The sequence below is a fragment of the Callithrix jacchus genome, chromosome 6 (assembly GCF_049354715.1).
Source record: "Callithrix jacchus isolate 240 chromosome 6, calJac240_pri, whole genome shotgun sequence".
NCBI lineage: Eukaryota > Metazoa > Chordata > Mammalia > Primates > Cebidae > Callithrix > Callithrix jacchus.
Window position 1 is genome coordinate 87,824,594 of NC_133507.1, and position 22,522 is coordinate 87,847,115.

The 22,522-nt window shown below is 36.4% G+C and overlaps 1 long non-coding RNA gene across 2 annotated transcripts; it reads right to left on the bottom strand.

The window, feature by feature from the left end:
• Nucleotides 1-1,554: 1,554 nt before the first annotated feature.
• Nucleotides 1,555-21,003, bottom strand: LOC118154597 (uncharacterized). 2 transcript variants are annotated; one of them, XR_013519348.1, is made up of 4 exons: nucleotides 20,916-21,003; nucleotides 15,955-16,072; nucleotides 2,869-2,957; nucleotides 1,555-2,103 (listed from the first exon to the last, which is right to left on the bottom strand). It is a non-coding gene; the product is annotated as an uncharacterized LOC118154597 (long non-coding RNA). The 2 variants fall into 2 exon arrangements; XR_008482173.2 differs by lacking the exons at nucleotides 1,555-2,103; nucleotides 2,869-2,957 and adding an exon at nucleotides 13,788-15,531.
• Between the last annotated feature and the right edge of the window lie 1,519 nt (nucleotides 21,004-22,522).

Sequence of the window (22,522 nt, forward strand, 5' to 3'; positions counted from 1 at the left end):
ATGGTCGTGTACTATTTTAACACAGGAAATTCAAGGAAGAATTCTCTGAGGAGATTACATTTGAGCAGAGACCTTTCTCTTTGGAAAAGAAGCCAGACACCTTTAAAAAGAATGCACTAATATATATTAACACGTTTGAAGTCTCAATGAATATATCTTATGAATATGATTAAGATATATCAGAGATGTTACCTTCAGGTAGCTGTGACACAATCTTAGTTATAACCCCCAATCTTGCTAATCTCACAAACATAAGACAAATGACCATTGGGCTATAGTAAATGTTGCAGTTTTGCTTGAAGGACAGAGGAGGATGCATGCTTTGTAGGACTGTTAAAATACAGCTGTCCCTCTCATCTTTTTCACATAAGCAAAATGAAATGTTTTGTATCTCTGGAGCTATAAAGGCTTATAGTTTGAGGTACAATAGATAATTAGTTTCTATTTTTATGTGACTGAACTGAGCACAGCTGGAGGTACCATGGAAAGTAGGTTGGGTAACCATATTCTTTCTGCTTCAATATATCTTCATTGCTTTTTAGGTATCTTATTATTCACCACTGAATAAAACCGTAAACCGGCATTGCCTCAAATTGCAGCTTTTTTTTTAAGCTGTTTTCTGTATTATATCAGGCAGTTGGAGGAGAATAGGTTACAGAAAATCCTGCCCTGTGGATCTCCCTCCTTTTTCTGAAATTTATGTGAAAGAGAGTCTCTTCTTGAGATGAGGTAAACTAATCCTTATGGAGCTCAATGGTCTTATTTGGAGAAGAGTGTTGGGAAGCATCCAGAACATACCAACGAATAAGTCAAAACTCAAAACATCCATCAGTAATTTTAACAGTTGTCTTCAGGTGGTAGGACATTGTATCATTTTTCAAAAAGATTTTTGCTTCTTGTTCCTATTTTCTACATTTTAATAAGGAACATGCAGTGCTTTTATAATAGAAATAATAACTAAAAATGTTAGCAATACCATTACTGGGTATATACCCAAAGGATTATAAAACATTCTATTATAAAGACACATGCACACATTATGTTTATTGTGGCACTACTTAGAATATCAAAGACTTGGAACCAACCCAAATGCCCATCAATGATAGACTGGATAAAGAAAATATGGCACATATACATTATGGAATACTATGCAGCCCTAAAAAAGGATGAGTTTATGTCCTTTGTAGGGACATAGATGAAGCTGGAAACCATCATTCTCAGCAAACTGACACAAGAACAGAAAACCAAATACCACATGTTCTCACTCATAAGTGGATATTGAACAATAAGAACACATGGACACAGGGAGGGGAACATCACACATAGGGGCTTGTTGGTGATTGAGGGGCTAAAGGAAGGATAGTGGGGGTGGGGGGATTGGGGAAAGCTAACATTAGGAGAAATACCTAATGTAGATGGCTGGGGGATGGATGCAGCACACCACCATGGCATATGTATACCTATGCAACAAATCTGCACGATCTGTACATGTACCCCAGAACTTAAATTATAATTTAAAAAATGGAAAATAAAGACGTTATCCAGAGAATAATTCTTAAGTTATTGAAAGAGAGAAGGCAATGACAACAAAGTTAAAATATTGATAAAAACATCAGTTGCTTGCTGTTGTTGGCTGCCACAATCTGAATTTCTACATCTGGGATTAGTTGGCTATTTTCCTAGGCATCTCTAGGTGAACACATGTTCTGATGTAAAGGAAAAATCAGAGACTGTCATTTCCCCGTTGTGTATTCTTGGCACTCTTGTCAAGCCATGTTTTCTGTTTTGTTCTCTGTTTTATTGGCTATCAACAGGTAGCTCTTCGGTGAGAATCCTAACCAGTGAATTTATACACTTTGCTTCTTCTGCACAGTGACCTGAGCAAAAGCTGTCCATCAAGTGTAGTTATCAGTTCTTCGATGCTTGGCAGTATTGTGCTCAAGTGTTATCTGCCAAAGATCGTCTTTTGCTCTTTCCAACTAATTCCAACTTCTGAACTGATCCTGAATCTTGTAGATTCCCAAAAGCTGATCTCTGAAGAAGCACACATTTTATCATGTACATAAACACACAGAGGTGTACACTTAAGACAAATTCTGAACCCTGGAAGTAAAAGGAGAAGTGTGAGAGAAGGCATAAAAGGAGAAACGAGAAAATGACAGAAAAAAGTGAGCAAAAAGTCAGCTGAACAAAACTAAAATAAAACATGGGCATATCAAAAATAATGTAATTTTGAAATACAATGCATACTTGTAAATATATTAAAATATATATTATGAGGGGATGAAAAGTATGCCAAAGCTTTCTGCTTCTATTTAGCTTTTCATAAGCTTCATTTTAATCTGAGCTGTTAAAACAAAATATATGCAGTGTTTCCCTTGCCATTGTTAGTGTTATTTCCAACCAATACATAGTAATGATTTTTTTTTCTCTAGCAAATAACGGAATCACTTAAGATTTTTATTAATTCTTTTTTCCTAGGTATTGCATTAAAGATCCCTATTGAGATCTTTACATAAAATTATAGACCTATGGAAAGAAAACAAACACACTACATAAACCTTTAAGTGACAGAAACTAAATACTAGTAAACCTTCCATTTTAACTGCAAAATTGGAATTTTATTGCTATTACTGCTTAAAGTCCTGCTAGCTTAGTTACTCTTGTCCTATTGACTTTCTCCGTTGAATAAGTTCTTGTCAAACTACTAAAATTCACTTTTGATTGGTTTGAAAAGGCACTTTGGCCTGTAAAGGCATGCTACACCTTTAAAATCAGACATTGAAAAGCCAAGGAACAAGTAATCTGTGGAGACAGGCATAATTATACATAAATAAATTTTAAAGCTTAAGAATGGACATACTTTACCTGCGCTTTGTGGGATAAAGCTGTCCTCATAGTAAAGTGAATTTCAGAGCTGGAGCAGACTGCTAAGAGTGGCCAGACAGATCTCTGTGCTGCTGGAGGCATTGTTAAAATTGTGTTTTATTGTGGTTAGAACACTTAACATTAGGTTTACCTACTTAATACAATTCTTAAGTATACAATATATTATTATTGACCCTTGGTACAGTGTTTTACAGCAGATCCCTAGAGCTCATTCATCTTGTTTGACCGAAACTTTACACCCATTGTTTAGTAGTTCCCCATTTCCTTCTTTCAACCCTTGAAAATCACTATTCCACTCTTTCATTCTGTAAATTTGCTTTTTTTAGATACCACATGTAGTAGAATCATGCAGTATTTGTCTTTCTATAATGAGATTATTTCATTTAGCCTATTGTATTCTCAAGGTTCATCCATGTTGTCACATATTGCAGAATTCTCTTATTTTTTAGGGCTGAATAGTATTCTATAGCATGTGTATACCAGCTTTTCTTTACTTATTTATCTGTCAATGGACATTTAAGTTGTTTCCATATATTGGCTGTTGTGTTATATATAGTACTGCAATGAACATAGGAGTGCTAATATTTCCTTGGAATGCTCATTTAAATTTTCTGGAATAAATACACAAAAGTAGAATATCTGGATCATAAGTAGGTTTTGTTTTTAATTTTTTGAGGAATCTCCATATTATTTTCTATAGCAGCTGGACTATTTTGCTTTCCAACCATGTGCAAGCATTTCAATTTCTCCACCTCTTCACCAACATTAGTTGCCTTTTTTTTTTTCTGTAAATGAAAGCTAACCTGACAGAAGTGAGGTTATATATGATTATGGTTTTTATTTGCATTTCCCTGATAATGAGAGATATTAAGCATTTTTGTTCACATATCTGCTGGTCATTTTCATGCTTTCTTTCAAGAAACGTCTGTTTATATTTTCACATTAGTTATTAGTTGTTTTTACTATTTTTAGAGGAGTTCCTTATATATTTTAGAGATTAAAGCCTCATGACATATGTTACTTGAAAGTATTTTCTCTCATTCTTTAGGCCGGATTTTTCACTGCATTGAATTTTTCCTTTGCCATGAAGAAGGCTATAGTTTGATTTAGTCCTACTTTTTAATTTTTGTTTGGTTGCCTGAGCTTCTGGTGTCAAATCCATGAAACCATTGCCAAGACCAATGTCATGAAGACTTTCTCCTATGCTTGCTTCTAGGAGTTTTATAGTTTTGAATCTTACATTTAAGTTTTCAATCAATTTTGAGTTGATTTTTCTGTATGTTGTAAGATAAAGGTCCAACTCTCTTCTTTTTTCATGTTGGTATTCAGTTCTCCCCACACCATTTGTTGAAGAGACTATTATTTCCCCATTTTGTATGTGTGGCACCAGTTTCAAAGATCAGTTGACCTTATATACACGCATTTACTTCTTACTTTCCTATTCTATGCCATTGGTTCATATGTCTATGTCGGTACCATGCTATTTTGATTACTAGAGCTTCATAATATGCTTTGAAATCAGAAAGTGTGATGCTTCAAGCTTTCTTCTTTGTCAAAATGCCTTGGTTATTCATTGTCTTTTGTGGTTCTATACAAATTTTGAAGTGTTTCTACTAGTGTAAAAAAAAATTCCATTGTGGTTTTGGTAGGAATTACATTGAATATACAGATTACTTCCTTGGTATGGACATTTTTACAAAATTAATTCTTCTAATGTATGAAAATGGGCTGTCTTTTCATTTGTTTGTGTCTTCTTAAATTTCTATTATTAAAGTTTTTTAATTTTTGTTATATAAAATTTTCACCTCCATAGCTAAGATTATTCCTAGGCATTTTATTTTTTAGTGCTATACTTTATAGGTTGGTTTTCTAATTTTTTTTTTTAGATAGTTGTCAGCATATAGAAACACAACTAATTTTTGTATAATGATTTTGTATCCTGCAACTTTACTGATTTTGTTTGTTAGCTCAAACACTGTGTGTGTGTGTATGTGTGTGTGTGCACATGTGTGCATGTGCGTGTGTGTAGTATTCTGGGTTTTCTATATAAAAAAATCACATTTTTGGAAAACAGGGAAAATTTAATTTATTCCTTTCTGATTTTCATGGATTTTAAAGATTTTTCTTGCCTAATTGATCTGGGTAAACTTTCAATACTAAATTGAATAGAAGTTGAGTGAGTGGGCATCCTTACTTTGCTTTTGATTTTAAAGAAAAAGATTTTAGTTTTGCACCAATGAGTATGATTTTAGCTGTAGGCTTTTCATAAATGGTCTTATTGTGTTGAGACATATTCCATATATTCCTAGTTTCTTGGGAGGTTTTATAATGAAAGGGAAATAAATCTTGTCAAATCCTTTTTATGAATCTAAAAAATAGATGATCATGTGATTGGCTTTTATTTATCCTGCTCACATGGTTTAATCACATCAATTGACTTTTATATGGCCAACCATCCTTGTATCCCAGGGACCAATTCCCCTTGGTCATTTGGTATGATCCTTTTAATGTGTGGTTGGAATTCAATTTGCTTGTATTTTTGGAGGATTTTTGCATTCATATTGGTTCTATATATTGGCCTATAGTTTCCTTTTTTAAATGGTGTTTTTATCTGGCTTTGGTATCAGAATAATGCTTGCCTCAAAAAAAATGAGTTTGGGTGTGATCCCTCCTCTTTAATTTTTTGGAAGAGTTTGAGGACTGGTATAAATTATTTAACGTTTGGTAGAATTCAGCAGTGAAGATATCAGGTCCTGGGCTTTTCTTTGTTGGGAGGTTTTTAATTACTGATTCAATCTTCATGTTGGTTATAGGTCTGTTTATTTTTTTCGCATAAGAAATAGATAAATCTTAGGAACATGTCATTTGCCAAGACTAAATCATATATATTTTCATTTTGCCATGCAGAAGGTTATGATTTGATTTAGCTCCATGTTCTATTTTTTTGTTGTTGTTGTTGCCTATGCTTTTGGTATGTCATTGTGTTGCTGTTGATATCCTTTTGTTTCAATTTAAAGAATTCCCTTTAGAACTTCTTGTGAGGCAGTTCTAGTGGTGATAAACTTCTGCAATTTTTATCTGGAATAGTCTTTACTTCTTTTCATTTTTGAAGGATAGTTTCACCAATTGTAATATTTTTGATTGGCATTTTTCTTTTTCAGTACTTTGACTGTATCATCCTACTCTCTTCTGGACCGCAAGCTTACTGAATAAAAATCGCTGATAGGGTTCCCTTAAATTAGACAAGTTACATTTTTCTTGTGCTTTCAAAATTCTCCATATTTTCCAGTTGATAACTTGATTGTAATGTCTCTTGGTGTAACTGTCTTTAGGTTTATCTTATATGATATCATTTGAACTTCTTAGAATAGATGTAGGTTTTCTTCCCCAGATTTGGGAAGTTTTCAGTTATTTCTCTGAATAAGCTTTCTTATTCTTTCTTTCTCTCTTATTCTAGGATTTCCATTATGTGTATATTCAGCTGTTTGATGGGTCTCATAAGTTTTTAAGCTTTCTTTACTCTTTCACATTCTTTCTTCCTTTCACTCCTCTGACTGAATTTTTTCTAGTGACCTATCCTGGAGTTCACTGATCCTTTCTTCTGCTGATCAGTAAGCTGTTACACTCTTCTAGTGAATTTTTTGGTTCAGTTATTTTGTTCTTTAGTCCCATGATTTTCATTTGGTATTTTTTATAGGTTTTTTTTCTTTGTTAAAATTCTTCCTTGTCCATGCTTTGTTCTCTTGCCCTTGGTGAACATCTTTATGAGAATTATTTTTAATTATCTGCCAGGTAAATCATATAGTTCCATTTTATTAGAGTTGCTCTCTTGAGATTTATCTTGTTACTTTGAAACACTTTTGCCTGATCCTTCCTTTTTTTTTTATTCTATTTTATTATTTTTTTATTTATTAGATAAAGCAACCACTTCTATTCTTCACAGACTGGCCATGCCTAGCAGATAAATCCCCCAACACTCAGCCTGGCCAGAGATTCTGGCAACCTCTACCAATTCTAGAGAGAAGCAGGCAGCTGTGGTTTTCATCTGTTCACAGTGAGCTGGCAGGTAGGGGTAAGGGAGGGCTATTGTGTCTAAAGGCTGAGCGTTCATCTCCATTCTCCCCCAGGTGGTCTAGACCATGTTGAACCCATCAGAGCTTCCATGCGTTAGAGCTTTGAGGTTGGTGAGACAGATACTTAAAAGGCCCAGAGAAGCTAACACACTGAACACATGGATAAACTCCTTCCCACTATAAGGGGAAGCTGAGAGCCAGAATTTTTCATCTGTTCACTCTGTGCCAAGCATGAGGGAGGATCACTTGTATCTAGTAGATCAAGCCACTTCTCCTATTCTGCCCTGAGCAGCTAGACTGGTCCAGACCTATCAGAGCTCCAAGACTGGCAAAACAGAAGCCAATTCTCTGAAGAGTCCCCATGAAAAAGTTGGCGTGCTACACACAAGAACCCATATCTTCCCTTTCCTAGGTAAATCTGGGAGCTTGAGGGACTCTTCCTGATTATGTAACTCTGTGCTGGGGGCAGAGTGTCTGGTAAGAGCCTGTCCTAAATCTCCCTATGGGCTTAAGTGATCCTGGCATATTTTCCTAGGGCACAAGAGCCTTTCAATCAGTTTCTGATTTCTCAAAAAGTGAATTTGACCATAAATTGTTATCGAATTGATGTGTCTATGGAGAGAAGAAGGTTCCAGTGCTTCCTACTTTACTATCTTGCTGATGTCATTTCTTACTGAAGACATTTGTAGTACAAGTGGATCAGATAAAGTTTATTTTCTAGCTTTTTTATGTAAATCAAAAACACAAGTTGAGTTTTGGAAATGTTATTGATGTAGGTCTCCAGCAGGACAAAATAAGAAAGGTTTTAGGTATGTGAATCAGCACCATCACTCTGTTTCATGTATTTACTTACTTAATTTCACATGATGAATTGCTTTTGTTTGCATTTTGTATGCATCCACATTTCAGCATTTAGGAGTCCTAAACAGAAAGTGTAAAGACACAGCAATTTGCCAGAAAGTCAAGCCCGTCAATTTCAGAACTTTGCTGTATACACTGAATTCTTCCTGAATACCTGCTGAAAATCTTGAGAAGCAGCAGCTCCTAAACCAAAATATGTGCTGAATTCAAGGTTATTTCTGTTCGGTTTTAAGATTCCAAACTAGACCCCAGTAGATTGCAAGGGCAACCAAATGAGAGCTCTGCTTAAAACTTCTTCAATTTTTAAAAGCAAAAGAAATGACAGGAAAAATAAAGCAATTTGAAGAGACCATGTGTGCTTACTAGTGTCTTCATGCGGCCTTTCTCCCAGTTAAACCACCAAAGACTCTGAGAGCTGGCAGGTCTGAGTAACGCTGCTGTTGTCTGTTCTTTTTACCTTATCAAAACTTGAGCTAAAAATTGTATCAGCTGATGATAACAGCAAAGGGTGGCAGGGCTGAGAACCTAATATTCATTTCCCAGGATGGTGGAGAGTGAATAAGTGTAGTTTTAAAACTAAAAGGGGAAGGTCACAATCTCTTTTCAACCTTACCTGATTGCTTCTGGCCAAAGCAAGAAAGTGAAATGGAAAGTGTTGGGTAGTGACAGTGCAAAAAATTGAGCAGAAGGGAGGAAATAGCAGCACCTCTCCATAAAGGTGGGGGAGAAAAGATGTAGCAAAAGCCCTGAATTCCTCACGAAAGGCCAATCTCCGAGGGGAGCAGAGGAGGTGTAATCTATGATTCTGCCAAGGTAGGAGTAGGGGAGAGGATGGCTTGGAAGAGACATCATTTAAGACCCAAAGAAAGAAACCAAGGGCACAGACAAAGTGCTCCACACACCAAGCAGTAATCTCACAGGCTGCAAATTTGAAACTTCCATCTACTCTAACAAGCCCCCGCAGGCTAGAGGGCTGTTGCAGGTAGGATTGGAAGCAGGCAGAGGGACCCCACGCCATGTCATCAGCAGCAATATGATTGTATGATGTGTCTTTTCCCAGTTGAGTTGGATGTCCCCCACCAGTAATGATGGGAATTAATTTAAATATACTTTCTTGATCCCAGAAGCTCAACTGCATGGACAGTTGGTTACACTTGACAGGATAATTTGTTACAGCATGACTTACATATTTCAAATGAACAAAAATTAGTATCATTTATGGTATCTTGTTATAAATTTCCTTTGAATAGGAGCTTCCTTTCCAGCACTTTGAGGTCTAAGATGTATCTAGAAAATCCTCTACTGTGGAAAATGAAGGCTGCTTAAATTGAGTACGGGGGGAAGGGGAAGGGCCTGTGGCTTTTCTTTTTGATTAATTGCTGGAACATTGTCCTTCAGGCATCTGCGGGAGTTTAACATTTTCTTTAGATGTCATTAGGAGCCAAAGATGTCATTAGGACACCTTTGAAGCTATGTGAATTCTGTCATTTTGCTGGCACTATATATATGGCTCTAGGGTCCACAGCTCAATCAGAACAATTAACTCCATTCATATTCACTTTTTTTTATAAGTCTTACAATGGGGGCTGCTTCTGGGTATATAGCTTCACTTTCTATTTTAAAGCTGTGTATTCAGTTTTCATAAATTGTCATTTAGAGGAATAAAAAAGTATCAGAGGAGGTTCAAGGATATAAACTGAAACAAGTAAAAAGAATAGCCTTATTTCAGAAAACATGGCATTGGCAAGCTTTTTTACATAATCAGACTAATATTTTTTAATAGGAGGCACAGTGAATTTAAGACACTGACATTTATAGCCATCCTGTAAGTTTTATGTCTTCATCACCTTCTGGACCTCAGCTAACTGTGTCATCTCCTACTCCTTTCTGGCCTTTGAGTTTTTCCATCGGTTGGAAATTGCCATGGACTTTTACTCCAGAGCCCACAGTGGTTCCCATGGGTGGGATCCCCAGATTGCATCACTGTCAATTGAAGGCCAGCCTGTTTCAGTCATTGATAAAAAGGAAGAACTAGAATATGAAAGGAGAAATGGAGCACATTTATTTGTAAATTACTATTTAAACTCAGAACTTAAATAAATTATCAACCGTGCTTTTTTGATCCCAGAAGCTCAAAGTTCCAGCACTTCGAGGTCGAAGATGTATCTAGAAAATCCACTACTGTGGAAAATGAAGGCTGGAAAATGGAGCTGAATCGAGGACTATTTTACCAGTGTTCAGATTATGTGTTTTTGGGACTTACAGGATGGAAGAACAGTCACTAACAAGGAAACAGTAGACAAGATTGTGAGATAAAAAAGCTGAAATAGAGCTTTAACTTGGCAGTAACCACATTTTAGAAAGAAGGCTTGACATCTGAATATCATTCCCCCTCTATTCTCTTTGCTAACCTAAGATCTCAAACAGTAAGAAGAGTTTAAGGTTTTTTTTTACAAAGCACTTAGTATAATACTAGGCATCAAGTAGACACCAAATCCCAGCAAGTATTGTTATCCACATATGTCCTGGGCTAAGTATTCAGGTACTACATCATGCAGACTTAGCACCATTTAACCAAAATAAATGGAAACATCTCTTCAGGATCATTCATATGTTAGGTTTCTACTTGGGAAAACTACAGTGATCCATCTCCTCTGGAAATATAATAGCCTTTCCCTCTTTCCCCTTTGTTCAATCCTTTAACAGGTTATTTCTACAGATATATTTTCCTTCCTTCCTTCCTTCCTTCCTTCCTTCCTTCCTTCCTTCCTTCCTTCCTTCCTTCCTTCTTTCTTTTCATTTTTGTTGTCATGACCATGTTAGAAAGCTAACCTTTTATGCCTTAGCTAAAGAAGCAGGACTTATATGAAAGAAGTCATTTGTAAATGGCCATTTTCAATTTATTGTTGAAAACCTCACTCCAATCCTAAAATAGTTCCTTCATGAATCTTGTCCACGGAAGAGAAGAAATGAATTAATCTGAAAGCGAGGGAAGTGTTCCCTAAGCTATGAGTAAACCAAGTATTGGAAATGTATCTTTCTGTACTCTGTGGCATTCTATCTACTGCTGTGAAACTTTCTGGCACCCTGCTTTCTCCCGCTTTGTGGATCAGGTCATCTTTTACAGCTGAATTTCTTAGACTTTTCTTTTACTTTGTAAAAACTAAAATATATCTGTCAAAATTTCCAAGATGTATTCTAATGACATCTAGACAACAATGGGTCTGAACTGTAAAAACTGAATGCTAGAACTCAAATATTGATGTCAGAAAAGCCAGCTGCCAATGAATGGAGAAATTCTAAAGTAGACAAGTCAGAACATACTTTTCAGTATTTATTTTGATATTAAAAGTCACTTTTTTCTTTCTTTTTTTAAACTTATCTCTTGATAAAGCCTTGGTCTTTAAGAGGAAAAACAGGCCTCACTTCTATGAACATCTTAATTACAACTTTTACCTAAGATCTCAAAGACCATTGAGAGGTTTTGCCAAATTTCCTATCAGAAAGCATGATGATTTATGATCTGGCTTTTCACAAGGATGAGTATGCTATGAACTAAAGAAAAGGAAAGGTCATTATGGAAATCTGGCCTAAAGAAACAGGATGAGCTTAAGAGCTGTGTCTATTAACAATATAATTAAGGAATTGTTGTCTATAAAGCTTGGATGGGCTGACATGGTCATGTGATACGCCACCTGATTTAAATAGCTTTCATGAAATCAAACTGAGAGGAAGTCTAAAAGATTTCCTTTGTATTATCGCTTCTAGATTTTGCCTAATGCCTAATACTTTTGTTTTCTTGAGGTAGAAATGAGGCAGGGACTGAGTATGTAGCTGGTGGAACTATGACGCACTTAGAATCCTGTGTTGGAAGCTTCTAAATGCCCTAGATAAGTGTGGCAGGTCAGTGCAAATTTCCCTGGTGGGGTAACTTTTGGTCAACTCTGCAGCACTCCACTACCATGATATTAAACCCACACAAGGTTGACAAGCTGTGTCCTTTGTCTCTAACTACCCAGTTTCACCTCTGCTTCCACAAGTCCAATTGTCTCTGATTAGCTGTTTCAGTGGCAAATGAAATAAAAATCCATTATATTAACCTGTCATATTAAGAAACCCTTTTTGCTCTGGCGCATACATTTGGCACAGCTGTGCATTTTGCATTTAAATATCACTCCACCAGTGGGCTGCTCGAAACTATTGCTTTTCTATGGGAAATTAAACAGGGAGCTGCTTAATGCTCCTTGTTAGTTTTTTAATAAAAATGAAAGTGAGAAGCCCATAGTAGCGGGAGCAAATGTCTGCAGGACCCATGGCTGTGCTAAAAGCAAAGAGGAGGAACCAAAATGCATATTACTTTCAACTACCCCTGCACCGGTGGCTTTGCAATACTTGTTCCACTGTGGCCCTAGGAAATTGCCTCTCAAATGTTGTTTAGAGGTTATGTTAAATTGGGAGAGTCTTCTCCTGGGATCATTAGGCAGCTCTCAATTTCGTTTCCTAATAAAATATTGAAAGTTACAATTTAGGGGCAGAGCTGCAGCTATTGAATTTGTGTGACTTCTGCAGATTAAGGCGTCAAGAGAAAAGGGCAAAAATAAAGGGAATGGGAGAAAGAGAGAAAAGCAGAGACTAAGAGATTCAGACACAGAAAGAGGAAAACACAGGAAGAAAACAAGAGACTGGGAGAGAGACTGAGAGAGAGAGATCCAAAGACAGCAGAGAGACACTAAGAAAAAAGGTCAAGCCCCTGAACGTGAGTATCTGGCATGGCATTAAACAGAAGCAGTTTGTCTAGACTTAGCCCTTTGTCTCTTCACCCCCATTTCTAGAATCAGATATCAAACCTTTAGTGAAAGTAATTCCAAATAGATCTAATTGCAGCATGCTTATTTCAAATGTGGACCATGTCTTTGAGAGAGTAGCAGAGATTTGTAATTGTAAACATGAAATTAGTGATGAGCAGAAATGTCCCAAAGCAATAAAATTCTATTTCTTTTCCTTCTTTACCTTCTTCATTTCTATGCTAACATGCACACAATTAAATCTATTGAAATGACAAAAGCTAATGATCCAATTTTAAAAATAGTCATGTGGACTAACAGATGACTGTATGACAGGTCAGCCACCTCTCTATAGAGGGTCAGAGAGTAAATATTTCAGGCTTTGCAGGCCACAGGGTCTCTGCTGCAACTATTCAATCCTGCATTGCAAAGTGAAAGCAATTATAGACAATAGTAAACATGGTGTGGCCGAGCTTCAATAAAACTTTTTTTTACAAAAACAGACATCAGGATGGATTTTGCACGAGGATCAGGGTCTTGCTATAGCAATACTTTTCAAGTAATTCAGAAAACATTTGTATTAAGCTTTTAGGTAGAAGCAAATGCCCGGTAAGGAGGTTTTTCCTTATAGCTCTAATTACTTTTCATCGAAAAACAAGTGCCAGCAAAATTCCTGATATTGGAAAAATATTGACTCATTTAGCAGTCATTTGGACCACATGTGGCCGCATTTGACACTATTGAAGAAAAGCTTCATTTGATACTGTTGAAGAAAAAGCTCCAACTACGTCCTCAAAAGTACATGTCCAGGCTCTCATGTCATTTTAAAAGATTATAATTGTGATAATCTATGGGTTATTTTAATTTCTTGTAATTTTAATACTTTCCTAAACCTCTTTGATGATTTTGTGTTCTTTTGTATTGTTTTCAAACACTCACCCTTTTATTTTTTAATTTGTGTTTTTAATCTATCTTTTCATTAATGTCTTGATGGAAAATATTTAGTACAGGTTTTTAAATATTCCACAAAATAGTGGCCATAATATTTGCACAATTGGAGCATGTATGACTATAATACGTCACAGTTAGGAGTTAAAGTTGGAGACAATGTCTAAATCACTGGAATCATTTGTGTGGGCAGATATTTCTATAAAATGTATTTTGTTTTGACATCAAATATGCAAGGGAGAAATTAAACTATGTAGAGTAAACTCTTAGGGGATCTTTCCTGGATATTATTTTTCTCAACATTATTTCCTCAAAGAACAACATAAAGGAGTATATTGACTGATGTCAAGAGTGATATTCATCAGGCACATTAGGAGTGTTCTTACGATGAAACAGTAGAGTTGGAACAAAATATTGTGTAAGTTAATCTGACAAATACCCTTTAGAAGTTAGGCAGAGAAACCTAAGAGCATTAATCAGGACATAGACTTGAATTTTTGAACAATAAACATCATCAAAATAAGATGACGGTGGTGTTACGGGAAAGAAGGCCTTGAGTGAGTTGTTCGGGTTCTTGGCATTTTGAACGAAGAATTGAACGAAATGCACAAATTTGTTACTTTGGAAAGAAACACAGAAATGAAGCAGCAAAAGCAGGTATTTATTAAAGCAAGAAAGCACTCACAGTGTGGGAGTAGGGACGAGCCAGGAGATTAAGGGCCCAGTGACAAAGTTTTCTGGGTTTTAAGTGCTCCTTTTGAGGCCCCTATCAGTTACCCTTATCTAGATAAAGGATTTGGTCCGTGGCCAATTAAAGACTGAGGGGATTGGCCCATGGCTAACCCAAGGCCAAGGAGATTGGCGCCCTATGCAGATGAAGGGGTGGCCCTTGCTTGGCCCTTGCCCAATCCAAGGCACCCTCCCTTTCCATCTGAGACGTCGTGGAAGCGGGAGGGTTGTAAGAGAGAGTAGCCTTTGATCCCTGCTTTCTGGGGCGTGGGGAGACAGGGTTTTCCCTTTTGGTTTAGTTTTAGGAAGTTCACATTAATTGGTTTTAGGTTCTCTGACCCCAAACCCAGGTGTTTTCCCTTTGATTTAACTTTAGGAAATTATCACGAATTGTCCTCAGATTCCTTGCCCCCGGACCTTGATGGTTTTTTTTTTTTTCCCTTGATTCAGCTTTAAGAAGTCAACACGTATCAGCTGCCTACGTTCCCTGACTCCAGATACTATTCTCCTGCCTCAGTAGCCTCTGCATCATTTTTTTCTAGATCAAAAGAGAGGCAAGAGTCATCTCTTTTACATCCTTGCTTTAGTAGGATAATGTTTATTTATATGTAAAGACATAAATGTACCTTAAATTTTATTATACTATTTTCTATCATTTACTCAAGTAAAATAATGTATGAATTTTAAGACTCTCTAAGATAGATATTTGGTAGCGAAGAGAGAGAGAGAGAAAGTAATGCACTCACAAATTATTTCTGTGGAAAAATTCCCGCTATTTCCTTACTTCTTCCTCATCTGTCCCTCTGACTTGGTTAATTGTTTGGGTCACAGAAAATAATAAAGAACAGGTTTTCAAATGACTTGCAAAGTTTTGAGTTAGACATTTTCAGAAGAAAGATGATTCAACCTTCGACCTAAAAATTGAATGCAAAATCTTGTAGTCAAGCATTTCTATTTATGTGAGCCTGGAGTATGAACAAAAAGCATAAAAGACTAAAACGATTTCAGTTGAAACAAAGGACTTTGGGAATGGAGTCACATACTGAGCGTATCAAAGATCTCAAAACCAGGTTCCTGCTTTTCAGTTTCCTGTAGAAATGACACCTCGGAGGAGTAAATGTAAAGAAGAATGAAGGAAAGAGCGTATTGGTAGGAGGAGATCCTGAAAAACGTGATCAAAAAGGAGATTTTGAATAGTTCATATGGATTTTATTCTTCTTTTATCCTGAATGAGAACCAAAATGTATCTGGTTGGGAGACAAAAAGAAAGAAAGAAAGAAAGAAATATGAAATGAAACTGTGATTCATAAGAACTGACCAGCAAAGACTCTAATAGATTCTAAAGTTTTGGGTGATAAAATGATTTTTCAGACACCCTTTAATATACTTTAACAATATTTCTGCCTCATTTTTTATATTTTCTGATTATATAATAAAGAGAATTATCCAATTGCAGTTTTCTTTTGCCTAGCCTTTTTATATCTTCAATGCATTTTAATGTTTCTACACAGTCAACCCAATATGCCAATCAAATAACAGAATTTCTAACCTATATTATTTCTCTGTTTGTCTTCTTCCCCTTCCTCTCCAACCTACCCACATACTGACAAACTTATATATCCTTTATTTGAGTTCCCCGTTCTCCTAATTTAGAATATCATATGACTTACCAGGTTGTAATGTGGTATTCATGTTGTCTCATTTGAAATTGAAGTAATTTATGCACTAAGGGAATTTTGCAAGTGAAATCGCGTAGACAAGATGATGACCCATCACAATTTTCCTTTCCTAGTTACAAGGAGTACACTGTATTAGGTGGAAATTATCAATATCTCAGAAAAACACAGTAACTCAAAACTCCTCCAGAACAGTGAACTGCTACAGTTGGGGCAAAAAGAATAAAACTGCCAAAAGAGCATCAGGGAGTTTGAGAAAGTGATAAAGTCTGGAAATGCATTTATGAATGATAAGCATATGGGCTTTTAGCAACTCACTTGTCGAAAAGTTGAAAAAAGTGCAGAGGTTATATTTTTCTTCAATTCCTTTTTATTATTATTGAATTATCCCAGCAGCAGACCTTTTTCTTCAAAGAAATTTCTTAGAGTTCATTAATTACCTGACTTCATGTCAGCCAGATATTTTCCTCTCAAGCCAGTGCATGATAGCAGTTGATGCCTGGTGGCTAACCTCCTGGCAACCAATGCAGCTTCTTCGTTTGATGATTAATTATTCATTGAGCACCTACAGTGCCAAGGGAAAAGCTTGCACTCTTGCTAGAAACTTGCAGCTCACTAGGCAAACAACAACCAAATGAAGCAAACAAAAATGTTACACTTTTGTCCTTCTTCTGCATATTCTGGCTCCTCAAATGAGGGGTGAATTTGTAAGATGGGGCTAGTGTCTACATCATTTTAGAGGTTTAGCAAGATCATTTGAAAATGACTTGACTAGTGTGTTAGTGTGATAGCCACAAACCAGGGACAGTACCACTACACACACTGTTTTTTAGTGAATTTAAACTCTATATGTGTAAAGTATTTAGTTCAGGGTATAATTATCTATCTATCTATCTATCTATCTATCTATCTATCTATCTATCTATCTCTATCTATCATCTATCTATCACTTTCAATGGCAAAAAATTCAATTGCCTTTGCACCAACGTGGTATCTTTTTAATCTATCTACCTAATCTATCTTGCATCTATCTCTATTTGTTCTTATGCCATTCAGTAATGTTTGGGAACATGGTAGAGTGCACATACACAATCCTAGAGAGTACAGTCTGCTATACACCTACATTGTATGGGATAGCCTAATTGTACTAGGCTACAAACCTGTACAACATGTTACTGTACTGAACATTGTAGGCAATCATAATACAATAGTAAGTATTTGTGTATCTAAACATATCTAAACACAGAAAAGGTTCAGTAAAAATGCAGTAAAAATAGTACGCCTATGTATCCATACTTAATATGAATGGACTGAAATTTGCTCTGGGTGAGTCAGTAAGTGTGTAGTGAGTGAACGTAAAGGCCTAGGACATTACTGTATATTACTGTAGACTTCATAAACACTGTACACTTAGCTTACACTAAGCTTATTAAAAATACTTGCTTTCTTCAATAATAAATTAATCTTTGTGTACTGTAGCTTTTTTTACCTTATTAACTTTGGGTTTTTTTTTTTATATTTTTGACTCTTGTAAAACACTTAGCTTTAAACACAAACCCATTGTACAGTTATACAAAAATATTTTCTAAAAGCTTCTTTCTGCTTTAATTTTTTATTTTTACTTTTCAAACCTTTCTCTGTTAAAAACCGAAGACACAAGCACGCATATTATCCTAGGGCACACAAGGTCAGGATCATCAATATCACTGTCTTCCTCCTTCACATCTTGTCCAGTGGAAGGTCTTCAGGGGCAGTGAAACCCATGCCATTGCCTATAATATCATCTCCTATGATAACAATGTGTTCTCTGGACCTTGTAAGACCTGTCTGAGGCTGTTTTTCAGTTAACATTTATTAGAAGTAGAAGAAGTACACTCTAAAATAACAGTTTTAAGTATAACTAGTAACGTAATCATTTATTATCACTATCAAGTGTTATGTACTGTACATAATTGTATGTGCTATCTGTTTATATGATAGGCAGCATAGTAGGTTTGTTCACACCAGCATCAACACAAACATGGTCAAGCCAATGCCCTGTGACATTAGGACATCACTAGGCAATAGAAATGTTTCATCTCTATTATAATCTTATGGGATTATTGTCATATATATGATCTCTGACCAAAGCATTGTTATGTTGCACATTAGTGTGTGAAGTCTGTGGGGTGAGACTAGAAAAATATTGACAGGGTAATATATTTTCAACCTTTGGTTATAATGAGCAAGAGAAAATTGGCTTAGTGTTTTTGTGTAGCTTTGCAATCTCCAAGCATGAGTACCATCTGAAGTAGAATTGCATTCTAAAAACAAAGCAGATGTTGTTAATTGTGAAAACCTCAAACTATAAGGTAGAGATGCTCGGAGGCTTTGCTAGAGGGAACACATAAGGGTCACAAAACCATGCTGCTGGGGGATGCGATTTGGGGATCCTAGTTCCATTTTAGCACCTTATTCACCAGAACACTTGCTAAATGCTTTGTTGACCTGTGAGGCATAAAATGGGAATTCTCTACATAGATTATTATAACAAACCACCTTAGTTTTCTGCCTATTGACACATGATTACAAATGTTTCAGAGAAACTCACAAATCCCACGGAATGTACAAAGTTTTGGCCTGCTTTCTGTATTACATATTTTTTTAATCAATGAAAAAAATGAAGGTGGGCATGGGAAATAAGTTTGGATGCATGAGACTAAATAGCCCTTGTTTCATTTCTAGCTGGGGTAACTTACTGAGCCCTATTCTCATTAACTTAAATGTATAAAGTTACTAGCTTCATTGAGTTTTTTGAAAACTTGCCCTTTTTTTTTTCATTTTTCAACTGCCAACAATATAAAATGCCAATGACACAACAATGCACAGAAAATCAGGAATCTTATTTAATTTCTAAGTTTTAAAAGGTCTCCAAAACAGAGCTTATGTATACATAAGAACACTTACCAAAACAATGCCTTACAGTAGCGAAGGTTAGAAAATCCAGGAGTTGAAATGAATGTGATATGTGAACCTATGTATTTCTGGAAAGGCAATAGCATTTATGGGATCTTCTGCATTTATCTCTACAGAACTGGAAAGCAGCTAGCCAACTTGCCCTTATTTTCAGGAAATTCTACCATCCATACCTAATGTGCTTTGGCCCAGAAAAATCCATTCTTCTTCCTGAAGTTATTGAACCATCATCTTATTTTCCTTATTTTGAAAATGTCCTCTGCTCGATACATTTTCTAGTAGTGTTAAAAAATTAAAATACAGAATCCTTGTTGAATTCAACTTTAGATAAACAACATTTATTTATTTATTTTTAAAATATAAGTATTCCTCATGCAATTTTGTGGGCATACTTATGCTAAAAAAATTCACTGTTTATCTGAAATTTCAAGTTAGCTGGGCATCTTGTAGTTTTATTGGCTAAATCTGGCAGCCCTAAATGTAATTCTTGGAAAAATTATACCCTTGAGAGATATATTTATGCTAGCCAACTCTATCATACTCTCCTTAACTCTCTTGATTGACTATTTTAAATAGAAAACTCATTTGTACATAATGGATGAAGATAATTTTTATGTTTCCTTCTGGCCCTAACATCTCCAAAAGAACCACATAATTTCACTTCCTGTGGTGCAGAACTCTTTAGCAGAAATCTTTGAGGTGGAGTCTCTGCCTTCTGTGGCTGCAAAGTGCAGAGCTAGGAGAAGTTCATTTGACCTCTTCACTAACCATAGCCATCAATGTATTTCTACTTCATTAATTTTCATTCCCTGAAGTCACAGCACAAATAGAAAAAACTTCAGCAGAGTAATTATGTGACAGTGGGTCCAGAGGAAGGGACCCAAAGTGACATGCATTGGAGTGTTAAAAATATTATAATCAATGAGACTTCTTACTCAATGATATGATTCATTTGTTTTTAAACATCTTGGGGCCACATGTGGTCCTAGATTGGAGGCAGAATCACAGCACTGGCTTTTGAGGAAACTTCATAGAGTCTTGTGATCTTTACCTCTTGGAAGAGTTGTTTTGTAAAACAGTAATTGCTTATTTCTACCTGTTAAAATTTGTGATGGTCTGGTGCATGGCTATAGTCTCAGCCGCTTGGGTGACTGAGGCGGAAAGATCACTTGCGTCCAGGAGTTTGCGGCTGCAGTGAGCTATGACCACAACTAGGAACATTCATGGCACTCTAGCCTGGGCAACATAGCAAGAATCTGTCTCTAATATAATAATAATAGAGTAGTCCCTGGCATATGGTATAGGCATAAGATTACAGGCTTTAATAAATACTTTTAAAAAGAAAACAAAATTTGTGATGATAAAATCTCCTCCATGAAAAAAAAAGACTATCACCTTTTCTAGACGTTTAGAAATCTTTGTCTAAGAAGTTCTTTTTTCTTGATGTTATCTGCTTGGGTCTGTTTCCTTAATGTTTTTATCCATTTTTTACACAGAACGACTTTAAGCTCCAGTTTTCTTATTTGTAAAATGATGATAGTAATACTTACCTCCCTTAGTTGTCATGAGGATTAAATGAGATGAATGTCAAAGTTCTTAGCTTAGCTCTGAACCACAGCAGCTTAATAGATTATTTGATGCTGGCTAACTAAATACCTTCTGATGTGCTATTCATACCATTTTGCAATTTAACATTCACACACTCAGAGAAAATGCTGTTTCTCTACACAAACTCATGCAGGATTTTTCTTCTTCTACACTTTACAAGCAGGGTGCTTGGCTGAAGAAGCCCCGTCCAGGTCTCCTTAGGCCATGCTGGCATGCCTCAGCTTGCCTGTGTTATAACTTGTACCCCCATTCAGCAGTTCCTGAGCTCTTGTACTGTGCCCAAGAGGAATGAGAATATGCTAGACATTGAAGGGTAAGGAGGATGGAGAAGAATTTTATGGAGTGATGAAACAGCTTTCAGTGAAGAGGGGATGCAGGGATGGTCCCTTTACCTGAAGGTGTGAAAGACCCCCGTGCGTCTGGGTCCTGGCCTTTTATGGACTCTAGAATGTAAAGTGCATGCTGACTGGTTTGTGAGTATGAACACAAGGTTAAAGCAAAGACACCATCAAAGGTGGGCATGGCAAACAGTGTAGAAAAGCCAATTGGGAAAGCTAGGTACATATACCACAGGTGAAGGGTGGGGACCAATCAGAGGAAAGCACGCCAAACAGGAAGACAAGTTCTCAATTCTGTCTGAGGATTTAACGTGTAGCTTAGCTTTCAGGCTTTACGGGTTGGTATTCAGTTGGAGGTGGGGTTTCACTAGGGACCTGCCCCTATCTGCCTAAGCATTTGGCTGCCTCCTGCCACTCTCAGTACGCCGCTTCCGATAGCAAATGTGTTTTTTTTTTTTGTTTTTTTTTTTTGTTTTTTTTTTTTTTTAACACACCAAGTGATTCTCCAGCTTCCTGGGCCCTTGCTGGATGTCCGACAGTTTAATTGAATTTTAACGCTAACTACCTGGCATTAGCATCAGATCCCATAAGTAAAAGGGCTCAGTCCCGCAAGACTGTCCTCATTTCTGATGCCGTTGCACGTTTGAACCTCCCATACATCTGAAAGACTGGCTATAAATCCAGAGTTACTATGAAACCCTCCTCCTGTTCAATAGTTTGCTAGAATGACTCACAGAGCTCAGGAAAACACTTCTCTTAAATTGACTGGATTACTACAAAGGATACAACTCAGGAACAGACATGCAGAAGAGATTCATGGGCAAGTCTTGGTCGATGGGGGAGGGGGTGTGATGCTCCCTCCTAGCACCTTGATGTGGTCACCTATCCAGAAGCTCCTGGAATCTTGTAGCTCAAGAGTCGTCATAGAGCTTAATCTTCCACTCTCCATCCTCTTCCTGGAAGTCATGGGGCAGGGCTGAAGGTTTTAACCCTTGAATTACCTGGTCTTTCTGGTGATCCGCCCCATCTTAGGGCTGTCTAGGAACTCTACCCTATGTCACCATATTAACATAAACTTAGATGGGATCAAAAGATGCTTGCTATGAGTAAGAAAAGAAGAAAAGATACTCCTTTATCTTTTCTAGTGTTTCCTGTATCTTTTCCTAGTGTTTTCGGAGCCCCGTACTAAGAACTGGTGACAAAAAAGACCAAATGTATTTATTATATTTCTTATACCATACGTTCTTTCTATATAGTGTTAAACATTTAATTGTTATGATTTCAGTATTATTATGCATTTCTTCTAAAAGACTTGATGGCTTGTGTTTGCTTGTTTTTGTGTTGGTAAACTTCTTTATAAGCATTTATAAACATTCTATTACCAAATTTAAACCCATTTAGATTTCAACTGATGGAAACTTCAAATGAGAAGCAATCTGAACCTTGCCTAATAGTTACCCTTATTGTTTGTAACAATTAAACACATTTCAAAGAACTTGAAAAAATGTCTGTGTCTACAATGAAAGCATAATCTGAGTAAGGCAATTTGTTTAGAGTGACAGCCTGATTTATTACAAAAATAAATCAATAAGACAAAAGATTGTTCAAATGTACCCCCGTCTTCTTTAAAACATTGACAGGCTGAAGAATGGGGTTTGGTC